Consider the following 9,781-nt stretch of genomic DNA (forward strand, 5'->3'; position numbering starts at 1 on the left):
GTACAGTAACTCTGACACCCCCACTGCAAGCCCGCTGCACCCCCAGCCAGCCCCACCGCCGCATACAGAGCAGCCCCCCCCCATACACACTCCCTAGAGCAGCCCCCCCCCCCATACACACCACCGAGAGCTGCCCCCCAAACCCACTACTGAGAGCAGCCTCCCCCCCCCTACACACTACTGAGAGCAGCCCCCCCCCCATACACACTACTGAGAGCAGTCCCCCCATACACACTACTGAGAGCAGTCCCCCCATACACACTACTGAGAGCAGCCCCCCCCATACACACTACTGAGAGCAGCCCCCCCATACACACTACTGAGAGCAGCCTCCCCCCTACACACTACTGAGAGCAGCCCCCCATACACACTACTGAGAGCAGCCCCCCCCCATACACACTACTGAGAGCAGCCCCCCATACACACTACTGAGAGCAGTCCCCCCATACACACTACTGAGATCAGCCTCCCTCCATACACACTACTGAGAGCAGCCTCCCCCCATACACACTCCTGAGAGCAGTCCCCCCCCATACACACTACTGAGAGCAGCCCCCCCCATACACACTACTGAGAGCAGTCCCCCCATACACACTACTGAGAGCAGCCTCCCCCCATACACACTACTTAGAGCAGCCCCCCCCCCCATACACACTACTGAGAGCAGCCCCCCCCCATACACACTCCTAAAAGAGCAGCCCCCAACATACATATTCCTGAGAGCAGCCCCCACCCCATACACACTCCTGAGAGCAGCCCCTCATACACACTACTAAGAGCAGCCCCCACCCCATACACACTCCTGAGAGCAGCCCCTCATACACACTACTAAGAGCAGCCCCCACCCCATACACACTCCTGAGAGCAGCCCCTCATACACACTACTAAGAGCAGCCCCCACCCCATACACACTCCTGAGAGCAGCCCCTCATACACACTAAGAGCAGCCCCCACCCCATACACACTCCTGAGAGCAGCCCCTCATACACACTACTAAGAGCAGCCCCCACCCCATACACACTCCTGAGAGCAGCCCCTCATACACACTACTAAGAGCAGCCCCCACCCCATACACACTCCTGAGAGCAGCCCCTCATACACACTACTAAGAGCATCCCCCCATACACACTACTAAGAGCAGCCCCCACCCCATACACACTCCTGAGAGCAGCCCCTCATACACACTACTAAGAGCAGCCCCCACCCCATACACACTCCTGAGAGCAGCCCCTCATACACACTACTAAGAGCAGCCCCCCAAACACACTCCTGAGAGCAGCCCCCCACCTGCACACTCCTGAGAGCAGGCCCCCCCCCCCCCTCCTGCACACTCCTGAGAGTAGCCCCCCACCTGCAGCCCCGGTCCACATACGCACTCCTGTGAGGAGCAGCCCGGCCCGAATACACACTCCTGAGAGCAGCCCCCCCACCTGGAGGACCCCCAGACTCCTTAGTACAATCCTCCACCTGTAGGACCCCCCTAGACCCCTGAGAGCAGCCCCCACCTGCAGCCGCCCCCCACATACATACTCCTGAGAGTTGCCCCCCACTTGTAGGACCCTCATCTGCAGTACCCCCATACCCCTGAATACAGCCCCCCCCCCCTCATCCACACTCCTGAGAGCAGCCTCCCACTTGCAGACCCCCAGACCCCTGAGTGTACGCCCTCTGTGCACACCCAAATGACAGTTTGCCCCCCCTGCCACTACTATAGGACCCCTAGATTCCCTGAGTATAGCCCCCACCTGCTGTGCCCTCCAGAGTTTATCCATCAACCTGCACACCCCCAAGCCCCTGAGTGTAGCACCCCACCTGACCACCCCCAGACCCTTTGAGAACAGACCCTCTGCTACCATCTGCTACACCCCTAGACACCCATATTTATTTATTATTTATTTACAGTTTCTTATATAGTGCAGCAGATTCCGTTGCGCTTTACAATAGTAGACAGTGATTGAACAAACTGGGTAACAACAGACAGACTTGGAGGTAGGAGGGCCCTGCTGCAAGCTTACAAGCTATAGCAGGGGTGGGGAACCTTTTTTGTGCCAAGGGCCATTTGTATGGGGAAAAAATCCTTTAGATGCCATATGTAAATAAAAATTCTTACAAATTGTCCTGCTGCAGCCGTCCCACACTCTGGTGGCTGCCGCTGAATAGGACTGACAGTCTCCGGCTGCTGTTGATTAAGTGGAATCTCGCAAGAACTATTGAGAATTCCCCTGGTCTTGACTCCCCAGCGGCGTAACTATAGCACCGCAGCCACCCCCCCTGCGCTGTGCATGTGGGGGCGCCGGGGGCTGCGGTGCTATAGTTACACCCCCCCAATCCCCCGCAGACTTACCTATCTCGCTGGTCCCGGCGGCTCCGTTCTTCTGCTGAGGACCACCACAAAATGGCCGCCCCCATATAGCACACAGTTCTCTGAAACTGTCTGCTGTAAGGGGGCGGCCATTTTGTGGTGGTCCTCAGCAGAAGAACGGAGCCGCCGGGACCAGCGTGATAGGTAAGGCTGTGGGGGATTGGGGGGGGGGGGGGGTTTGCATGGGTGGCGGGGCGGGGGGGTAGGGGTGCTTGGCGGGGCGGGGGGCACCCAAAACGTAGCTACGCCACTGTGACTCCCGGCAATGCTGAGGGGCCACTCAGACCGGCTACGGGGGCCGCATACGGCCCCCAGGCCTGAGGTTCCCCACGCCTGATCTATAGGGATATAGGAGGGAAACACAAGGACAGGCACCAGTAATAGCATAGCAGTCCCACCAAGGTGCAAGTCCAGATATAATACATAAGTGCCTCAGAGGGTTATGCATGTGGTATATAAATATGATAGACTTGCCTGAAGAGGTGAGTTTTCAGGGAACGCTTGAACGTTTGGAGGTCAGTGGAGAGTCTTATTGTGCGTGGAAGGGAATTCCATAGGATGGGAGCAGCCCGATGAAAGTCCTGTAATAGTGAATGGGAGCTAGTGATCCGTGCAGAAGAAAGACACAGATCTTGTGCAGAGCGGAGTGGTCGAGGTGGGAGATATTTTGTGATAAGTAAAGAGATATAAGCTGGTGCAGTATGGTTAATAGCTTTATACGCGAGTAGAAGTGTTTTATATTGAATACGGTAAGATACAGGTAACCAATGTAGGGACTGGCAGAGCGGATCAGCGATGAGCGTCTTGCAAGGAAGATCAGCCTAGCAGCAGCATTTAAAATGGATTTCAGTGGCGAGAGTCTGTTCTTGGAAATAACAGTTAGGAGACTATTGCAATAATCAATGCGGGATATAGGGGGTTATTCTGATTCACTCGGAAAGGCACAATCACTCTCTAATGGACAAAACCATATGCACTGCAGGGGGGCAGATGTAACATAAGCAGAAAGAGTTAGATGTGGGTGTTTTATTGTTTCTGTGCAGGGTAAATAATGGCTGCTTTATTTTTACACTACAATATAGATATCAGTTTGAAGTACACCCCCTACCCAAATCTGAACTCTCTCTGCAGATGTTACACCAGCCCCACCTGCAGTGCACGTGGTTTTGTCCATTAGAGAGTGATTGTGCCTTTCCGAGTGAATCAGAAAATCCCCATAATGAGTGCATGGCTAAGAGATTTGGTAGTGTCTTGTGTGAGATAGGGTCGTATTTTGGATATGTTTTAGATGCATGTAACATGATTTGGTGACAGATTGAATGTGGGGAACAAAGGACAGTTCAGAGTCGAGTATGACCCCTAGGCAACAAGCTTGTGTGGTAGGGTAAATTGTCAAGTTGTCAACAGTTATGTTGCCCCCTCTCACATTTGCAGCCTATATGCAAAAACAAAGACCATCGGGTCCAAAGTAGGGTTGGCCATCGACGCTATTGCCATCAATGGTGATAGTGCCAATGACCATTGATGGTAGTATACTACAGTATGTGATGGAATCGGCAATAGCGATGCAGGTGCCATATTTTTTTGTACATACAAGCCCGCAGCGGACGGCACATCGAAAACGGCCATGACACAGCTGTGTGGTATCCTCACAGCGCCAACAGAAATGCATGCTCCGTGCAAACGAACCACATGCGCAGTCTGACGATAAGTCCTCCGTTGCGTGATAACTGTCCACCGCAGAACATCTCATCTGACTGACAGCTCTTTGTCCCAAATAAAATAACATTATTTTCTTCCTGGCTCCGTCACACTCTTACCGTTACAGAGGAAATAATCTGAGAGCAGGACAGGACAGCTGTGTGATACGTGCAGATTATATTTGTACGGAAATAGTATGACATAGCTGGTTAGATGAGGCGCGTCATTGTGAGAGGATATACGGAATGTTCTAATGGAAAGCTTTCAGATACTGTAGTTCCATTACTGCTCTTTCCCAGATGGTCACCGCACAGACTGACAGTCTCCCGCAATACTCAGTTATGCATGGCCTCCAATCTGCATTACAAGGATTTTTTCCAACGTTTCATTGTCCCAAATCTGAATATCAACACGCACTAGGGTTGGCCATCAAATAATGGCGTCTTGCCGCCATTAAAACATACCTTTAGCTATTGATTGTCTGCAACTGCGCTGACAATTCTGGTAACCACAGCAGTGCGAACGTATCAGCTATCTGGCCACCAACACGCACGCAACGGGGCCAACCATAAGAATCCTGACATCAAAGGCAAAAACTATTTCCACTGAATTGAGAACATCGATGGTTGGCACACAATGGGCGGTATTCAATGTGAATACCGGCGACGTGCAGCGAATCCTGTTTAGGATTCGCTGCACATTCGCTACTGCTCGCTGCGTTCCGGAGCCTCGCCGGCTCCAGTATTCAACGAGTCAGGGGCTCGCTGCCTGACTGGCGAAGGGGCTCGCTGCCTGACTGGCGAATTTGAGCTCCTGCGGCGGACGCCGCAGGGAGCCTGAGGACGGTGGCAGGCAGGGAGATGGAAGTCTCCCTGCCTGCCCCAGAATGTTTGTGGGGGGGAGGTGGGCTCCCCGGGAGCCAGGCAGCACAGGCTGCCCCCCCGGGGGTGCCAGCAGGGGACCGGGTATATTCACTACACCCGATCATGCATATGTAATGATCGGGTGAAGTGAATATATGAATATCTAATGAGCGGCTCGGCTCCGGCCCCCTGCTGGCTGGTCTGTGTAAAAAAAAAATATATATATATTTTTTTTTTATTAAATATATATTCATGTGCTTACAGCACATGAATAAAAATAGCATGCCCCTTCTCAGAATAAAATTCCAGATTTTTTGACACCAATTGTAAAAAACAAAACACTTTATTTTAAAAGTTCACCTTCCACTTCACCATAAAAAGATAGTGATTGCTACTCGGTGAATCATGGCGAAAAAAACCTTGAAATGTATTCGCCATCTGGTCATTGAATAGGGTGATTCACCGTTTTAGTCAAAAATTCGCCAAACAGCACAAAATCACCATAAAAACATGGCGAATCAGCCTCATTGAATACTGCCCAATGATTTCTGTTGACCATCGCAGACATTAAGATAACTTCAGGTGTGTCATCGGCTTGCTGGACTCTAATGCACATGTGCAAATTTCCAGAAGAATGACGTGGTGGCAAGGCTGCCCTACACTCTGGGTCCCTCCCCACAATATGCCCACCAAATTTTGTGGACACCGCTTTTTTGCTCCCATATCACTGTCTGCAGAGCCTAGCCTCGAAGTATGCAGGCTGGCCATTTTCCCGGTCAAAGTGGCTATTTGTGACGTTGTCCAGCCGCTACTGTCCCCCCACCCCCATAGTGTCCGGACACGCCTTACACACCCCCACCCCCCACTGTCGCGCCTTCGGATTATGTCAGCAGGGTCGCAATTTTGCCCAGTGTGTATGCAGGGTGATGATGGGGAAAATTGTTGGGTACTTATGTATTAGCAGGGCGCCCGGCTACGCTGATAAAGTACCTTAGGTTACGTTGTCAGCGTAGCCTAGCCGGGCGCCCTGCTAATATGTGCGGACTTACTGCGGGCGGCGGGGCTTCACTTGCGGCCTCTGCGGGATGAAGTACGGGCGGCAGGGCTTCAGCAGCGGCCGGGCGGAGGGGGGAGATACAGCCGGCGGAGGGGAGACGCATCCTGGGGCGCCAGCAATGGACGTCATTCAGCATAGTGCCACTGGGGGAGCATCACATGTTTTCCTGCTCCCCCAGCGGCACTACACTAATTGCGTATATTGCTGCCGCCGGGGACTGTCATGGAGGACGCCAGTGCAGGGAGCCGAGTGCCGGAGGAGGTGAACGCTGCCGCACGGAGACATCGTTGAGGGTAAGTATAATACACTGTACACACACACAACACCCACTAACACAATCATATCCCCACTATCCACGTGGTGTGGAGTTAAATTTATAAAGTGTGGCAAGCGCAGCAAGCCCGAAGCATGACAAGCGCAGCGAGCCCCGCAAGGGGACAGGGATACGCGTCCCCTTGCGGGGCTCACTGCGCTCGCCATGCTTCGGGCTCGGTGGCTCGCCACACTTTATAAAATTAACTCCACGCCCAGGTGGACACTGGGTGAATGACGTGTATAGTGGGGATATGACCCATTATGTATTATCACAGCTCCAACTACGTAATGGGCGCCCTGCTAATACATAAGGACCAATTGTTGGGCTGAAAATCGCTCAGTGCATACACACTGAGTGATTTTCACCCGTCTAAGCGATTTTCCCTGGGGTGGGCAGCTTTCCATAGCAGGACGCTATGGAAAACCCTCCACCCCATCGCCCATCTGCTGGTAATACCAATAGATGAGTGGTGGCCAATGGTGATACGGGAGCGCGCATCAAAGCTCACCGGCGGTCCATACACACACTGGGCGTCTTTTGTGCTAAAAGCGGCTCAAACGGAAAAACTGATCTGCTTTCAGCTCAAAATCACGTTTAGTGTAGGTCAAAGTCCAGTATCTCACTGCTGCCATCTTGTGGCTTATAGTGAGTTAGGCGCCCATTTATCAAGTAAGATTTGCGGCTAAACCCCCGAAAACTGGTGTTTTCGGGGGTTTAGCCGCAAATACTATGTATCCCTGAAATGTATTAAAGGGGACCGCAGCAGGTATCTCCGATCCCTGCTGCAATCCCCCCTGCAGCGCCGCAGGCCGCATCCCCCATAGGTTTCTATGTGGGATGCGAAGCTGCCCGATGTATCAACATCGGGCAGCCCGGCATCGCACCCCTGGGCTATCGCCATTCTAATGTGGCGATAGCCCATTGTAGCCTACGGCTACACTTCGCACTGCCCGAGCAGGGCAGTGCGGTCAGAAAGGTCGGCGGGGGTCAGCGCATAACCGCGCATGCGCTGACTCCCCGGCTTCCGGGTTAGGGCTTCGCAGGGAAGGGCTCCTATCGGAGCCCTGTCCCTGCGCCCCCAGAATGATAACTTCCTGCGGTATCAGATGATACCGCAATGCGATGCCCGGCGTTGTCATCACGCCGGGATCGCTATAGAATGATAAATGCCCCCCTAAGTCATTGAGGAAAAAATATTCTATTTCTATTTCACACATCCCATATTTAATAGGCTCTACACATGTAGTGACCCGCGGCGCTGAGCATTCGGAGGTCTAGATTGCTCAGAACGCTCAGCATGATCATTCAGCACACAGCAATGTGCCAGTCATGTGTGCTGAGTGATCTGTCACGGACAGTGTTCTCCGCCGAGGTCACTGTAGGAGAACGAGAAGAGGAGCTTACAGTGTCAGGCTGCTCCTTTTAGCATCTATGGCGGCTGAGCTTCAGTCTGCTTCTTCCTTCCAGACTGTTCCAGCTTCCTCAAGGAGTGCCCAGGCCGCGGCAGCAGAGCATAACCTGTGCGCCGCAACAAATGTGTGGTCGGTGCAATAAGTAGCTGCAGCATGTCTGCGCCTCTATCCTCCACCCCTTATGGATGCTCTGTGCTGTGGCAGGTGTGAGGTTGAGCAGCCCCCCCATACACACCACCGAGAGCAGCCCCCCATACACACTACTGAGAGCAGCCAGCCGCATACACACTCCTGAGAGCAGTCCCCCCATACACACTACTGAGAGCAGCCTCCCCCCCCCTACACACTACTGAGAGCAGCCCCCCCATACACACTACTGAGAGCAGCCCCCCATACACACTACTGAGCAGCCCCCCCCCCATACACACTACTGAGAGCAGCCCCCCATACACACTACTGAGAGCAGTCCCCCCCATACACACCACTGAGACCAGCCTCCCTCCATACACACTCCTGAGAGCAGTCCCCCCATACACACTACTTAGCGCAGCCCCCCCCATACACACTACTGAGAGCAGCCCCCCATACACACTACTGAGAGCAGCCCCCCCATACACACTCCTAAAAGAGCAGCACCCAACATACATATTCCTGAGAGCAGCCCCCCATACACACTCCTGAGAGCAGCCCCCACCCCATACACACTCCTGAGAGCAGCCCCTCATACACACTACTAAGAGCAGCCCCCCATACACACTCCTGATAGCAGCCCCCACCCCATACACACTCCTGAGAGCAGCCCCTCATACACACTACTAAGAGCAGCCCCCCATACACACTCCTGATAGCAGCCCCCACCCCATACACATTCCTGAGAGCAGCCCCTCATACACACTACTAAGAGCAGCCCCCCAAACACACTCCTGAGAGCAGCCCCCACCCCATACACACTCCTGAGAGCAGCCCCTCATACACACTCCTGATAGCAGCCCCCACCCCATACACACTCCTGAGAGCAGCCCCTCATACACACTACTAAGAGCAGCCCCCCAAACACACTCCTGAGAGCAGCCCCGGTTCACATACGCACTCCTAGGAGCAGCCTGGCCCGAATACACACTCCTGAGAGCAGCCCCCCCACCTAATTATCCTTACATGGATTGGCCGGTATTTGTGTATTTTGGCGGCGCCCATCGCATCGCATACCATAAGACATACGATGGTATGCAATGCGATATCGCGTGATACTGTACAATGTCATACAATTTTAAAATTGTATGACATTGTACATGGCATACAATGCCATACAATGCAATGCGATTAAACATTGTATAAGCACCCTAATGGGTGCTTACAATGTGAAATGCACCCCCGCGCCCCCCCCCCCCCCCACACACACACCGACGTGGATAGTGGGGGTATGAATAGGTCGGAGGATGCGTACCGCTGCACTCACCACGCTTCGGGTTCACGTTTATAGTGGGGGGGGGGGGGGGGGGTGGCGTGGGGGTGCATTTCACATTGTAAGCACCCATTAGGGTGCTTATACAATGTTTAATCGCATCGCATTGTATGCCATGTACAATGTCATACAATTTTAAAATTGTATGACATTGTACAGTATCACGCGATATCGCATTGCATACCATCGTATGTCTTATGGTATGCGATGCGATGGGCGCCGCCAAAATACACAAATACCGGCCAATCCATGTAAGGATAATTGTTATCGCACCTTAGTCAATTGGGAATTAAAGCCATCTTTTGCACATAAGCTGTACTCCACCAATACCAGCATACCTGTATCACCTGAACAGATGGAGATCCACTTCTAACCTTTGACCCCTGGGTTACTTAATATTTGTCATTACTTATTAATAATAATTTATTAGTTTTATGTTATTGTTTGAGTCACGGGTCGGCTCCTGATTGGCGCCTCGCCCGTGAGCCAATCAGAGCTCACGGGCAGCAGCCAATCAGGAGCCGGCCTGCAAGCTTTGATTGGCTGCCAGCCCAGTCACAGGTACATAGTGACAGGAAGGAGAGATGCACAATGTTCTCTTCTCCCCT

Source organism: Crinia signifera, chromosome 9, assembly GCF_055691185.1.
Source record: "Crinia signifera chromosome 9, ASM5569118v1, whole genome shotgun sequence".
Classification (NCBI taxonomy): Eukaryota; Metazoa; Chordata; class Amphibia; order Anura; family Myobatrachidae; genus Crinia; species Crinia signifera.